Source organism: Camelus ferus, chromosome 13 (genome assembly GCF_009834535.1).
Source record: "Camelus ferus isolate YT-003-E chromosome 13, BCGSAC_Cfer_1.0, whole genome shotgun sequence".
In the NCBI taxonomy this organism is placed as follows: Eukaryota; Metazoa; Chordata; class Mammalia; order Artiodactyla; family Camelidae; genus Camelus; species Camelus ferus.
This window is the reverse complement of record NC_045708.1, coordinates 13490651-13507586: the sequence shown is the minus strand read 5'-3', so window position 1 is coordinate 13507586 and position 16936 is coordinate 13490651.

Here is a 16936-nt window from a genome sequence, read left to right as displayed (position 1 = left end):
TTTCCACTGTGGGAAGCAGAAACCAAGCTGCCAAGAACTCTAATCTGATTATATACTTTTATGATTGCCTGGACGGTTCAGCTAGGCAGAGGAGAGAACCTACCAATGTACTGAGTCTAGAACTACCAGGTAAAACCCATGATGTCCAGTTGAATCTGAGTTTAACTTTTTATTTAACCACTGTCAACATTATAGATATACTCATATGTCTAATTATGGAGACATGTTTATATTAAAATGTTATCTGTTCTTTATCTGAAATTCAGATTTAACTGGGTGTCCTGTACTTTTATTTGTGAAATATGGAGCAACCCTAGTTAAAGCCCCCATTTTAAATTTTACTCTATTTTTTCCTTTTCCCTTCATCTTCCATTTCTTCTTCTATTCCCCACTATAGGCATCCAAATTGATTTTATTTAAGATAAGTCCATCTAATTTACCTTCCATATGTTTATTTTGATATAAATATAAATTTGAAACTGTATCCTTTTGATTTTTTCTTTTTTTATTGAGTTATAGTCAGTTGTATCCTATTGATTTTTTAATTCATACAAATGGAATTATACTATAATCTTACTCTATTCCTGTTTGTTTCCGCAACACTTTCTTCTTGAGATCTATCCATGTTGCTACATATACCACTGGATCATTAGTTCTGGATTCTATATCGTATTTCATTGAATGCATAGACCAGGTTTTAACTAACAGACTCCCAGTGGTGGGCACCTAGGTAGCTTCCACCTCCTTGTTCCACAAATAATTCTGAGTCAAACTGTGTGCACATTTGATAGGTGTCAAGTCAATCCTGTTGTATTTATTTGTATTTCTCTGATTATCTTACAGACATGCAAGAGAGAGTTTCTCTGGGGCTCATTAGGAGTGGGACAGCTGGTTTATAGGTTATACACATGTGTGATATTCAATATTTAACAACCATCAAGATGCAGGCAGTTAGTGGTCACTCAGAACAGACACTGCCCATAAGCCGTCTTGGTGCCCATGAACTGAGTATCTGCCTTGAATAGCCACAAACATAATTTCATCAGGCCACTCGACTTACTCAGGAACAGCTCTGCCAGTCTACATTCCCACCAGCAGTGCATGAAGAGCCTCTTTTTTTTTTTTTTTTTTTCTCACATGTTGTCCCCATTTGAAACTATTTAACTTTTGACTTTTGCTGATTTGATGGGCGTCAAGTTACTCTCATTGTTACACTTGTTTGTTTTTCTCTGGTTATTAGTAAGGCTGAACACTTCTTCATACACTTTTTAGCCATTTTGGTTTCATTGTAAATTCCTGTTGATACCTTCTCCCCATTTGGGGGGTAAATTTACAAATTGCTTGTTCATAACTTGTACTCATTTTTCTCTTGGGTTTCCACTCTTTTTTCCTGCAGCTATATAGGAGTTTCTCATATAGTCTAGAACAGTTGTGTCCAATAGAAATAGAATGTAAGCCACATATGTAACTAAAATTTTTCTAATACTAACAAGTAAAAAGGAACAGATTAAATTAATTTTGGTAAGATACTTATTTTAATATATCTAAAATATCATTTCAACATGTACTCAACATAAATATTATTGAAATATATTGCATTCCTTTGAATATGCTAGGTCTTTGAAATCCAGTATGTATTTTACATTTATAATATATCTTAATTTCTAGTAGCCACATATAAAGTGCTTAATAGCCACATGTGGCTAGTGGTATATTGAACAGTGCAAGCCTAGATTCTAGACCCTACTTCATAGTTCTGTGTTGGTTTAAGATTAAAAACATCTTTTTCTGGTTCATCCATCTATTAACTTTGTTTATGATGCCCTTTGTTTAAAAAACATTAACATGTTTAATTTACATGTAGCTGGATCCATTTTTTTCCTTCTAAAGTGTGTGTTTCATGCTCTTGTTTTTGAAATCCATACCCACGCCAATATGTCCAAGATAAACAATGGCACTTTTCTTCTATTAGCTTTATAATTTTTATCTTTCATAGGTAGGTATTAAATCCACTGGAGAATTTTTTTTTCATATTGTAGGAAACAGAGATGCAACGTTTTCATAGAGTGGGCTGATTTCCCCAACACCACCTACTAAATAATCTGTTCTTTCTTCATTCATTTGTGAAGACACGTCTATCATATATCAATGTCCCATATATACAATCTGTTTTCTAATTCTCTGTTCTGATATTTAGTTATCACCATAACCCTTGTTTTTAAAAATATGATGATAATTTGGGTAAATGGCCCAAAGTCACCCAAATAGTAAATGTTGGGATTATGATTTGAATCCACTCAGGTATGTCGGATGCTGTGCCAGTTAAGACTGTATTTGACTCCATATAACAAAAACCAGGCTATGGTGGCTGGAAGTGCTTATTTTTCTCGAATCCCAAGAATCCTAGAGACAAACCATCCAGTACAGGAGTGGTGGTGCCATGGTGCCACCAAGGATGAAGGAGTCTTCTATCCTTCTGATCAGTCATATTAATGTGTGGCTTTTGTCCTTATGGTTGCAACGTGGCTGCTGCACCTCCTAGAATCTGTCCTCATTCCAAGGAGTAGAAGGGAAAAGGGAAAGAGCAAAGGCTAAGGAGTATGTCACTTAAATTTATGCCTTTTAATCAGGAAAACGATTATTTTTCTACAAGTTAAATCTCCTTGGCAAGAAGTAGGTCCCATGGACATGCCTTGCTGCAAGAGAATCTAGAAAAGGAAGCTGTTATTTTTTCATCTGAGACCATGTCTACCTGTCTTCATCTGTTGGGGCTGCTGTGACAAAGTACCATAGACTGGTGACTTATAAACAATAGAAATTTATTTCCCACAGTTCTGGAAGCTGGAAAGTCCAAGATCAAGGCATGGACAGATTCAGTATCTGGTGAGAGCCTGCCTCCTAGTTCACAGATGGCCATCTTCTCACTACGTCCTCACAAGGCAGAAGGGACTAGGAAGCAATCTGGGGTCTCTAAGGGCACTAATCTCATCCATGAGGACTCCACCCTCATGACCTAATCACCTGCCAATGGCCCATCTCCAAATACCATCACATTGGGGATCAAGTGTCAACATATGAATTTTGGAGGAATGTAAACCTTCAGCCCATAGCACTGCCTGAACAAAATTTAAGTTATGTTAAAAAATAAGAAGTAGAGAATGGGATTGTGTAGGCATCAGAATAGATTACTGAAGAGCTAATTTAGCTGAAGTTTTATGGTATCTCATTTGTCACTCCCCTTCTAGTGCCCTATACCTAATTTTATATATTTAGCTTTATATTCTTTTTTCTTAACAGCACACCTCCCAAATTGCATAAACTTCAGGTTCCACAAAACTTGCATCTATCCCTGGCGGGCATCTCGCAGTGCCTGCCACACATGTCAAAACCCACATTCTGCCTTCTGCTTTGAATTTTTCTGGTTTTAGTGGGTGATAAAGTGAAGTGAGTGCCTAGGTTGTCCAAGTCAAGTATGCATTTCCAACTAAATCCCCCAGCATCCACATTTATGCTTTCTTGGCCAGGACAAGAGCCTGAGAAAGGGCATTATTCTAAGCAAATGATAATAATAGTAATAGTTGCCATTTTTGAGTGCCAACTACATGCCAGGCCCTACTAGGAACCTTCCCAAATGCTTTTTTCAATTAACTCTTACTACAACTCTTTGCAGTTCAGAGAGGTTAAGCAACTTGCCCCAGGTCACAGAGTCTGTAAGGGGCCAAATTAGGATGTGAACCTAATATCAAAACTTTTTCATGCTTCCCACTGCACTAGCTAAAAGTTCCCTAAGGACTTTGAACTCATGCAAGATTGGAAGATTTAGCAAGTAAAAATACAGTTACATAATGAACAGGTTTTTTGTTACAAGTATTATTTGTTATTTATCTCAAGGTCAGACTTAACTGGTTGTCCTGAATTTACTCTGGCAATCCCACCTTTTACAAACAGTTACTGGTGCCGTGAATGAAAAGTGTATGAACTCTGTGCACATACCTTTTAAAAAAGTGAAACAAGACAAAGTGTGTTAAGTGTCTGGAGCTCAATGCCGTTTAACCCCTTGATGTTGGACATCGGGACTGCAGGGACTGTGGTCTTGGCTGGGTGATCGAGGACAAGTTGGTTTCCCTTCCTGGGCTCAGTTTTCCCTTCTGTAAGATGAGAGGTTGCTCCGATCATCACTCACAACCCTGAAGCTGCAGTGTCCAACAGTGACCTGTCATCTTTGCGTATCAAACTCCATCATCTTTGCGTGTGAAGAAAGCGGCTTTTCCTGCGAGGGAAGGCACATCGGCTCCGTTTTCCTTTGCTATTTTCAGAGACAAGGTTCACTTTGGTGGTGGTTGCAGGCACACATGGGCGCACATTTAGTCTTCAACTAAATGAAACCTCAGCCAAGTTTCTGAAACCATATTCTGCTGAATCCTAGTCCTGGAAGATGTTCTTAAAAGAGAGAGGGGTGGTTTGATGATCAAATAAGTTTGGGAGACAATGTCATATACATCTACCTGTACATCCCTTGACAATTCAAAAACATGTGTTTGTATAATAAAAGAAACCAGACTCGAATTCTGTTTAACTTGGCTTAACACTCCGTTTCCCAAGCTGTTTGATAGTAGAATCCCTTGTTTGCAAAACATCCCACGGGATTCACTTTGGGACACTGAGCTGTAAGAATTAGAGCTTCTATTATAATGATGCTTCTAAGATGGTAGTCAAAACTGAGTTTCTGCTCCTGGGGTGACTTTAAAAGAGGGCAGGTACTAACATTCAAGCTGGGATTCAGGGGCATACAGCCTAGATTCCTTTTTCAATTTTATCTTATTTTCTATTTGGAAATGGATGGAGAGTCCAGGAACTGTGTGTGAAGCAACCAAGGGGAGTCAGGCACAGGACGGAGACTCAGACCCAGAAAAGGAAGGCGCGATCGTGTCCACACCAGTAGTACATCCTTTATACTCCTTACACAAGGATTTAAGATGAGTTGTTCTGATTGAGCTTCACTTTATTTCCAATAAAAGATCCATTTGTAATCAAGCAAACTGCGCCACTGGCAGAAAACATACACTGCCGACCACGTGCTCTGACCTCAGTCCCAACACCAACTGGGCGAAGGTCTCCCTAGCTGCTGGCTCAGTTGTTTTAGGAGTCAGCTAAATTCCTTGAAGATGAATAGGCAACACTGATCCCAGTGTGAAGACATTCCCCACAGAAGGCAAACAGAGAAAGGAGATTTTTTCCAAACCCCCACCCTTTGCCCCCTCTCACCCTCATACTCTTACATTTGAAAAATATTCCGTCTCTCCTTCTTCCTGTTTTTGGATCACAGCCATTTATTTTAGAACACAAGGTCATTGTCAAGGAACAGCTGAACAACCCTGGTGATTTTTCCTATGACGTGCTGGGGCCAAGACTACAAACCAGGACTTTACTCTGAGATGGAAATACATTTTTCTGAGGCCTCTGTACAGAGGAGGGTGGCTTGATTACTGGCAAGATAACTTAATGCTTTTTTTTTTTTTTTTAATGAAAGAGAGACAGAAAATCAAGTTCAGCAGAAAAAAGAGATGGAAAAAGCAGGCAGAGTTTAATCTCAGGGAAAACATAAATGCTCCAGGATTGTCAAAGATAGCCATGAATTTGCTATCCGGTGTGGTTCAGAGGAGACACAAATGTATTGAAACAGGTCTGTGGGAGGGAAACAAATTGATAAGAGGCTGCCCCTATAGAGGGGATAGGATGGGGGCCACGGAGGGGACAGTAAAGTGGCCAAGGAGAAGTTGGTCTTACATGTAGTATATTAAGTTTTAGGACGGGTATATACTCATGCGATCCTTGTGTAATTAAAATTCATGTTTAAAAGTTTAATTTAACAGAAAAAGTACTTGAGATTTGGAGCTACAAATTCCAGATTTCAGACTTGTCTTTTCTACTTGGAGATGTTCTGCCATCATTTATTGATCAACTATTATACGCAAAGGAATATGCCAGGCGCTGAGTGTACATAGATGAAGAAAAAGAGTCATTGTCCTAAAGTTTAAGGACGTAACTAATCTAGGTCTCAATTTACTTGTTTCTATAATGGGTGTGACAATTTCTACTTCACAATGTTGTCAGGAATATTAAGTGAAAGTATAGAAATAGACTTCTGTTAACTATAAAATACTATACAAATGCTCCTTCTATATTTATGGCAAGTCTTGCTCAAAGGAGGGGTTGAAACAGTAACTTATTAAATCTTTTCTCTTTTTTTAATTTGATAATTTTTGTAACCATAAAAATATTCACCAAAAAAAGTTGGAAAGATGCTATAAAGAATGGTATGCTGATAAATGTTCAACAATTGGCTCCCCGGGGCAAAAAAAGGTCTGTGTTGTAACATTTGCTAATTTCTGTGGTGTAAATGCACCAGTCAATTTCAAGCTACCAGCATGATGTTACTGAATGCAGAGTTGAAAAAATATAAGCATATGATCTCCAGCACACCACTGACAACTTTTTTTCCTGAACCATTTGAGAATAAGTTGCCAATCTGATGCATCACCCTCAAATACTAAGGATATATTTCCCACAAACTCAGACATTCCCTTACACAACCCCATTAAAACTATAAAAATCAGGAAATGAACACCCTCTAATCCAAAGACCCCATGAAAGTTTCACCAATTGTCCCAACAATTAGACCAAAAAAGATCCAGTTCAGAATCACATGTTGCATTGAGACAGCAGGTCTCTCTCAACGCCTTAACTCTGGAACAGTTCCTCAGTTTTACTTTGACTTTAATAATTTTGACATTTTTAAAGATTACAAGCCATTTATTTCACAGAGTGTTCCTTGCTAAGGATTTGACTGATATTTCTTCGTGATTCTATCTAGGTTTTCATCATTGGCAGGAAAGCTAATGAAGCAGCGCTGAGTTCTTCCCATTGCAATCCTATCCCCTACTGGGGGAGCATTATTTACTTCCATCCATTATTGATGTTCACTTTAATCCCTTGATTCAAGTGGTGTCTGCCAGGCTTTCCCACCATGGGGTTATTCTTTTTCCCTTTTGTAATTGATAAGTATTGCATGGAGAGGTACTTTGAAGTTATGTCCATATCCTGTTTCTCAGGACATTTTCAAGCTCTTCTGTGATGGATTTAGACCTGGATGACTCATGGTTTCCTATTTTATTTCACGGATTTGAATCTGTTATTATCACTGCTTATTTTAATGCTAAATTGTCGCTGATTTGGACAGTGGGACATTGTTTCTTTGAGCACCTCCTTCCTCCCTGGCACACGATGTTCCAGGCTCAGCTTGTAGTCTTTCCACTCCAGCCTTGGAATCAGCCATTTCTCAACATGTCCTTATCCCTTGGACTCCTTAGCAAAGTCCTTAGTGGAGAACGATATTTAGAAACCAAGATCTGAGTTGGCTAGTTGTGCTCATTGCTACAAGAACATCATTGCTCCCAGGCCCTTTGATTGGACAGAGGTAAGGAATGTGCGTGCAAACACACACGCATACACGCACATACATGCACACACCCTGAGACCTATATTTATGTCTCTTATCTTTTCATCTGTATGTACTGAAAGCCATGAGCTCACATGGGACCTCCAGTTCCAACCCAAAACCTCAGAGTTTATTCCAATTTTCTCCCTTTCCATACTTGTATCTTTCTCCTCTAACAGTGAAAAATTAGATCTTATTTTCTTTGAGATGTAAATCATATACTGTAAAATTCACCAGTTTAAAATGTGCAATTGACTGACTTTTAGAATATTCGCAAGATTGTGCAGCCATCATCATTATCTAGGACTAGAATATGTTCGTCACCCCCCAAAAAGAAACTCCAAATCCATTAGCAGTCGCTCCCCAAACCCCTCCTCTCTCTATCCTCTGTCAACCACTAACCTGCATTCTGACTGTACATATTTGCTTATTTTGGATGCTATAAATGGGATCAAATACTATGTGACCTTTTCTGCCTGCCTTCTTTAATTTAGCACAGGATTACCCGTGTTGTAGTGTGTCATTACTTCGTTCACTGTTGCAGGTGGATAATACACCATCGTATGTATATTCCACATTTTGTCTATCTACTCACCAGTAAATAGAAATTTGGCAGGGAGGGAAATAGCTCAGTGGTAGAGCACACACTTAGCATGCACGAGGTCCTCGGTTCAATCCCCAGTACCTCCATCTTTAAAAAATTAACCTACCAGTAAATGGGTATTTGGGTTGTTTTCACTTTTTCAGCTGTTATAAGTAAAATGCTACTATGATCCTTCATTTACAGTTTTTAGGTGAACATGCGTTTGATTCTTTTGAGCATCTACCTAGATGCACAATTGCTGAATCATTTGGTAATTCTACGTTTTCCGTTTTGAGGAACTGCCAAAGTGTTTTCCAAAGTGTCTGTATAATTTTACTTTCTCACCAGCCATGTAGAGGGGTTCCGATTTCTCCACATCTTCCCCCCTAAAACAGTTGTCAGGTTTTCGTTTTAATTGTAATCATTCTAGCGGATGCAAAGTGATATCTCTTCCCAGGTTTTTCCTGAGCACACGTGTAACCCTCCACATGCTCACAGCCCTCACATGCATGTGATTTTCTAGGATTCCCAGGAATATGCCAGAGGTTTTCACAGACCCTGTGAATATTTGATTCTCCAACTTCTCCTTTCAAGCTTTTTGGTTAACCTTTTGTTTACACCAAATGTTATCCACTACCTCAGGCAGCCTCAGCATTAAACAACTCCCTCTAAACGTTGCTGACAAATGCCTTTGGAAAAAAAGGCTTTGCAAACTGGGTGAGCTGCAAGTCAGGGCAAATAAAAATAGCCTTGCAAATGAAGTCTTCCAGTTAACCATCAGACAAGTCAAATAATGACAGTTCTCTGAGGGCAATACTTCGAGGGATCTCCAACCCCACTGTGCCTCTCCACTGGCTGCCTGGCTGCTGGTTTTCACCGTCTTAACTTTCAAGGCTGCCATAGAGCTGGAGAGACTGGTGGGAATCTCACACATTAAAATACCACAAAGCTGATTGTTCTTACCAAGATGTAGCCATTTTTCTAGAGTAAATGCTCCCTGCACTGCTGAAAGCCTTTGGTTAATTTCCAGAGTTCTGAAAAGAATGGATTCTGACTATTTTTGCCTGTTTTCTCTTCACTTTTATAAAGGGAAGGAATTTCAGCGGCCTTTACTCTGACATTTTCACTGACATCAACTTGGTCTCATAATTTTTAACTTTTAATTAATATTTATTTACATGGTCAGTCTTCATATGTCACAAATCTCCCAAGCATGCCACCACGTCGGCCCTGTGCAGATATGCCCCTCACCCCGCTAGGCTCTGATACCCCACGATAGAGTATCCGTCTCACCCCGCCTGGGCTCTGACAACACACACCGGGTCATACCTCACACAAATATTCTCCTTTTACTGACCTCTGGTTCTTTGTGCCAGGCTGCACCAGTGTGTGGACACCCCTCCTACCCGACTCCAGGTCATTGCAGCTTCCCACCCCACCTCCTTCCAGCGCAGACACCTACCTTGCTTTCCCCTACACAGTGATTTTGGAACTAATCTGTTCAAGAAAAGAACGTGGAGGGTAACAATTTTCTTTTTAAGACAAGAAAATAAACACTCAGACCAGCTAAGTAGCTTGCTCAAGGACACAAAGCAAGCGAAGGCAGGGCCAGGAACAGACCTAGATCTACTGACTCGTGGTGATTCAGTTCCTTCTTCATTGGAATAGCTAAAAACAATGGCTACTATTTGACTGAACACTTTCAATTTCTTCAGATCTCAATATAACTTTCACTTCCTGACCACCCAATCCAGATAGCCACCCAGTCACTTACAACCATGTCATCCTGTTTTAATTCTCCTTATTACCTTCACCACTGACATTTTTCTCTATTTGCTGTCTCCAAGAACACAGACTGTGTCTTTCTTGTTCACCACTGTGTCCTTAATACTTCACCCTTGGACTGCTTCATAATTGATGCTCAATATACATTTGCTGGAAAAATAAATAAACCGTGTGTCTGTCACAAACTAGTTTCTGTTATATTTTTCAGAAAAGAGGTTAAATAATTTTCTTAAGGTTACATGCAAGTAAAGGCCTTATTCGTTCGATCAGGTTTCTGTAAGTGATAGTAATAAAACTGAGATTGTAACTGGGCACTCGGCTTCTTATATAAAGACTAAATGTTCTACCCTCCTTTACAGAGAGGAGTGGCTGTGGGATTGGCCGATAAGATGTAAGCAGAATTGGTCAGTGCAGCTTCTGGGAAGTGTCCTTAGTGGCGGGACCAGTGCACTCTGTCTTCCTTTTCCTCCTTCCTGAAGGATGAAATGCAAACCTGAGAAGCCAACTTGGAGTACAAGGTGAACTTGAAGATGGAGGCCAGTAAAGACAGAGGAAGAAGAAGGACATCCTTGAACTGTGGAGTGTCATACCATCCCCAGATCAGCAATCAAGACTTCATGGGACAGAAAAATAAGTTTCTGTTATGGACTGAATTATGCACGTCCCGAATTCATATGTTGAAGCCCTAACCCCAATGTGAATGTATTTAGAGATAAGGCCTTAAGGGGGGTAATAAAGCTAAATGAGGTCATGGGAATAGGTCCCTAATCCAACAGGACTGGTGTCCTTATGAGAAGAAGAAGAGACACCAGAGCCCTCTCTCCCTGCACGTGCACAGAGGGAAGGACATGTGAGGATGCAGCGAGAAGACAGCCATCTACAAGCCAGGAAGAGAGGCCTCATCAGGAAACCAACTTTAGTGACACCTTGATCTTAGCCGTCTAGCCACCAGGGCTCTGAACAAATGAACTTCTGTTGCTTGAGCCACTCCATCGTGGTATTGTATTATGGCAATCCTAGCGGATTAACACAACTTCTGTGCTGTTTAACCCTTCGTAATTTAGCATTTTGCCAGCAAGCAAAAAGGACAGGGAAGGTCATGGCTGTTCAAAAGCCAGAGAAAAACACGGTCTACCGCAGAGACACACAGAGCTATAGAAACTTGTCCATAAACAAATATTTAGCACCTGCTATGGGCCCGGCTCTATTCTAGGCACTTAGGATACAGAAGTGAACCAAAGAGACAAAGATATACCTGCCCTCTGGGAAGGCTGCAGGCAGAATGGGCTTTGTGGCTGGAGTCGGGGGACAGGAGTTTAGTTCGGGACATGCTGAGTTTGAGATGTCATTAGACATCCAAGTAGAATGAGGAAAAGACAATAAACATAATAAATACACACATTATATAGTATGTTGAAAAGGATAAATGGAATAAGAAGTACAAGATGGAGGAGAGAGTTTGTTGTAATGAACAGGATAGGGTAGACGTCATTGAGCAGATGATATTTCAGCAAAGACTTGAAAGGCAAGTCAGTATCTGGGAGAAGAGAATTCCACGCAGAAGGAACAGGTAGAGCAAAGGCCCTCGGTCTGAATTGGGAGTCAGTGTGTCAAGTGCGGTGAGAGGGAAGAGAGCAATAGAAGAAGGTCAGAGAGATAACAGGGCTGCTCATGGAGAGCCTTGTGGGCCACTGTAGGGACTTTGGCTTTTATTCAGAGTGAGCTGGGAGTCACTGCGGGGTTTTGAGTAGAGGAGAGACATGAGATGAGAATCATTTCTAAAGTTTAACTGTAGCTGGTGTGTTGAGAATGTGCAGAACATGGATGGGAGCAGGAAGACCTATCAGGAAGCTAGCACCAAGAACCCAGGCGAGAGACGACGGCAGCTCAGACAAGGTGGCGGAAGTGTCAATGGTGAGAAGTGGTTAGATTCGGGATAGAGTTTGAAGACGGAGGAAATTAGATTTCTGACCAATTGACTGTGAGTGTGAAAGAAGAGGAAAGTCAAGGACAACTCCAATGTTTTTTTTTTATTTGATCAACTTGAATGACAGAGTTGCCATCAACTGGGAAAAAGGGGGAAGGCTGCAGGTAGACTGGGTGTTTGAGAGGGAGAGGTTGAGAACAGGAGTTCAGGTTGGGATGTGGAGAAATTGAGCTATCAATCAGACATCCAAAGAGAGATGTGAGCACTTGGATATGCAAATTTGGAGCTCAGGCGTGAGCTTCGTGGCTGGAGACATAAATTTGGGAGTTGTAGCATCAAGGTGATGTAGTAACCAAGAAATGAAAAAGATTCCCAAGGAAGTGAGTGTAGATGAGAAGCGAAGAGGATCCAGACCTCTTGATGAGAAAGATTAGCAAAAAAGACTGAGAAGTGACTGGTAAGATAAGAGAAAAAGGTAAGTATTGAGAGTCAAGTAAAGAAAGGAGGGCGTAATCAACCAGGTCAAATGCTGCCTGTGTTAGATCAGTAAACCAAGGACTAAGGATTGCCCATTGGATTTAGCAACATGGAGGTCATTGTTGGAATGGTGGGGATGAAAGTCTGATTTAAGCAAGTTTAAAAGTAAAAAAAAAGTATATGTCTAAAACAGGTACATTTCAATATATACAAATTTTTCCACAAAAGAAAAAACTGTGAACAAATATATACTAGGTAATAACAAGCATACTAAAGTATTTAGGGGAAGTATACTGATATCTGCAATTTACTTTGAGCTGCATAAAAATTAGATGGATTGATGGATGGATAGAGGAATGGATGGATGATTAGATATATGATGAAGTGAGTATAGTAGCATGTTGATGGGAAACTCTAGGTGGTGGATATACAGGTGTTCACCGTGAATTCTTTCAAGTGCACAGTATTTTTTTCATAATAAAATGTTAGGGGAAAGGAACAAGGGACAGAGACTACAGATGACTTTTTCAACGAATTCTTTTCAAAAGAGAGTAAAGAAATAAGATGGCAACTAACTGGGGAAATGGAATCAAGATAAGTTTGACTTTTTCAAAGATGAGAAAATAATAGATGTTTTTATGCTACTGGGAATGATTCAGAAGAGAGCAAAAGATGTGATGTTGTAGAAAAGAATGAATTGCCTGTGCAGTGTCCTTGACCAGACCCAAGGGGATGGGATCTCGTTCACAAGTGCAGGGGTTGGCTGCCCACCTCCAGGTCCAGCAGCTCAAGGGCAGTGGGAGGGAAAACAGGCATGGCTCCAGAGGGCAGCAGGGACAGCAGTGTCCCAGGGGGGAGCCAGGGTCCTGTTAGAGCACATGGGTGACAGGAACTTCCAGGGAAGAAGTCAAGATATGGGGATTTTTGCTGATAACCAACTGTGAATTCCAGAGGTTTTCCGGAGCTGGGGAGGGGCAGAGAAGGGGATAGAAAGGGCATGATAGAGCCTTTTGGCGATTAGCAAGCCCAAGATCTGGATCCCTAGTGGTTGTAAACAAACACGAGGATAAAGGTCCTCTAAAGATGAGTCTTGAGGCTCATGACAGACGGCAGGGTTGAGGCAGGAGTGCTAGGGGAGGGAAGGGCTGGCGTTGGGGGCTCCCTCTTTACATAAGGGGCACATTATCACTGTCACGCTTTGCCGGCAAAGGAATCTAACTCAGCAAGGTGTAGTGGTTAGAGTGCTGCTTTAGGAGCCAGACTCCCCCAGGTCGCATCCTGGCCAGCCGTGTAAGCCACTTAACTTTTCTGTGACTTAGTTTTCTCATGCATAATTCAGAAATAATATTCATCTCTTAGGTGTGTTGTGAGGAATAAATGACTAATCCAAGAAAGCCTTCAACAAATGATGGTTCTCATGAAAGCCACACAGTCCAGCTCACCTAAAGCCAGACCACCTTTGGACGTCTCAGTCACATGAGCCAAGGAATGCCTTTTCTTTGTGAGCTATGTTAGTTGGAGTTGAGTTTTCTGACTCTTACGACCAAAAGATTCCTGGCATAGACACTATTTTGATCTCCACAAGACAGATGAAGAAACTAAGAATCAGAGAGGCTGGGTTGGTTGCTCAGAGACACACAGCTAAGATTTGAACACAGGTCCATCTGACATTCCAGTCTGCTCCAAAACAGCCATCCTACCACCAACTCCAAGGCCAAGTGCCCGGAAGCCTCTGTTATTTCTAGTCGAGGGTCTCCCTCCCTGGGGGTCTCTGCAAAGGTCAGGACTGAACACTTTGGGAGAAAAGAGGGGCTGGTTTGGCAGCTCCGTGACCTTGGGTGGATCACCCTGAAGAGCAGTCGAATGAGTCACAGGTCACGCTTGGGGGGATTAATTTTCACATGGTCCAGGTCCATGCTCCCTGGACTGTGGCTGGCAGAGGACAAGTGAGAGGTGTTCTGATAGGCACACGTCGTCTCCAAGCCTCCAGTAACCAGGACACCATGAGTCGAAGGAGGAACGAGCCCAGGGGTTTAATCTCAAGAAAGGATGCCAGGTTCCATGCCCACACTCTCCCCGCCGCCTCTGCCTTCTGTCCTATACAAGCACGTCTTATCTCATTGCATTTCACTTTATTGTGCTGTGCAGATAATTTGTTTCTTAAAAATTGAAGGTTTGTGGCAACCCTGCGTAGAGCAAGGCTATTGGCAACATTTTCCCAACAGTATTACTTTTAATTACGTACAGCTTTTTTTAGACATAATGCTATTGCACACTTAGTAGACTACTGTATAGTGTAAACATAACTTTTATATGCACTGGGAGGCCAGAAAGTTCATATGACTCACTTTATTGCTATTTGCCTTACTGCAGTGGTCTGGAACCAAACCCACAATATCTTCGAGGTCTGCCTGGATTTACCCATTCTTTCCCTATTAGTCTATCTTCATTTCTTTTCTTCTTTTTTCTACATCTCCTCTTTCTACAAACATTTTGGAATCATTTACCAAAAATATATAAAAGTAACATATAAATACAAAGGTAAAACATCAGCCTTCAGGACTAAGTAAACCATTAACTGGGCTTGGGGGGTAAGAAGGGACTGCAAGACCACATGCCAAATGTGATATTCCATAGATGCTATGGAAGAGCTCCCTGGTGGCCAAAGCAAAATGGGAAACTATAATTATGTAGTTCAGAATATCTGAGTAGTATGAACAGACACAATCTGCCTTCGGAGGAAACAAAGCTTTTTCCAGCACTTAACCCAACAAGAAAAATTTCACACATGTATACAAATGACACCAAATAGTGTCATGCACAGGATTCCCTGGCCACATCCCTGAACGTACATGTAGTAACGGGTTTCCTAAGACTATTTCTTAGAATATCCTCTGAAGAAAGCCAACAAAACAGCCCCAAAATACAACCTACCCAATAAGAGCCTTTAGAAAGCAGGGTCAAATGCAACTTTCTAAAGGCTTAGCTTGATCCAACAGCCTTTCCCAAACTGTGTTCCTTGGAACCCCGGCATTGTATACAGCATTAAATAAGTGTTCAGTAAGAAAAGGATATCATGGGAAATAAGCTTGGGATAAAATCAGGATTAAACAAAATCAAGCAAATTTGTTAACTGTAGGAGCTCTAGGAGCTCTTAATACTCGAATGCCCATGTGAATCCTCATGTTCAGGTGAAGGATGTTTTATTTCCTGTGTTTGTCTATGGAACCCTCCTCCCCGCCCATCTCCAGTTTTTTCAGGAAACTCTTTTAGAAGCTCATAGAAAGCTAGGCAAGTTGAGTAATGCTGATCTGGAGGAGCAGATGAATTAAACTCCTCCAAATCAATTTTCTCTCGGCCAGGCATTTGATAGAGTTAGTTGTCTGATGGTTTAAAACAACAGTGTCTGACATGACCCACCCCTCAGCTTTTCTGACAGCCTTATGCTGAAATAAGAATGCTTCTTCCTGCAACTCCTCTTTTCCAAGACTCCCATTCTTAGTCCAAACAACTAGGACACAGAAAGGAGGTCAAGAGGATGAAGATGAGAACTTCTCACAACCTATGAGATGCTCCTTCTCCACCAAGGGGACCAGATGTGCTCCCTGAGGGCCTGAGCCAACAGCAAAGGTGGGGTTCCCTGTGCCCGCCAGCTTAGCTGCATGGAACGGAGGAAGTAGTTAAGGGACTGGAGATCAAAGACATGCCAGCTGTGTCCCAGGAGACAGTCAGAAGGAGGTCAAGGAAGAATTCCGAGTTGAGGGGCTAACAGGATCTGGCTAGGGGGAGGGAGGGACAGGAAAGGAAGTTTAGAGGTGGCAGTGAGAACTGGGTCTGGACCCTAGAATCATTCCAAAAGCAATGAAAATGTGGTCTTAGGGGCTTGCTGTCTGATTTCTGTAATCCAAGGGATAGAAGCATTTGGATAATTCTGACTCAGACAGAAGGGATCTCATCTATTGCTTATCAGCTGGTAGTTCCAACCTTCATGGCTTAAATCAGGTTCATAAACAACTCAGCACAGAACCAAGTTTGGGACCTGAACCAGCAGATGCTCCTCAGCCAAAAAGGCAGATCGAGAAGGTATCATACATGTTGCAACATTGAAAGGGCCAGATATAAAAAGTGCACGTCCCAGGAAGCTCATCATAGGACTGTCAATAACGGTAGAAAATGAAAACAACCTAAATATTCCACTCATGGGAATTGATTAACTAAAATATAAAACATTAATAGTACAGAATACAATACAGCCTTCACAAAGGATTCAAAGTGTATCAATTAATATGGAAAAAGATGTATGATAAACTATTCATTAAAAATACAGATTACTAGAATATAGAGGGTGTTTGTTTTCTTTTGTATGTATTTGTTTTTATTGAAGTCTAGTCAGTTTACAATGCTGTGTCAATTTCTGGTGCACAGCACAATGCTTCAGTCTTACATGAACGTATATATATTCATTTTCATATTCTTTTTCACTCTAAGTTACTAGATATTGAACATAGTTCCCTGTGCTATACAGTATCAACTTCTTGTTGCAAGATCCCATTTTAATGGGGAAAAAAAATTTTTGTGTAATTGTGCGCAGAGAGAAGTCTAAAGAGAGATATCCAAAATTAAAACTGGTTCTCTGTGGGCTGAGAGATTACTGATTACTGACGTC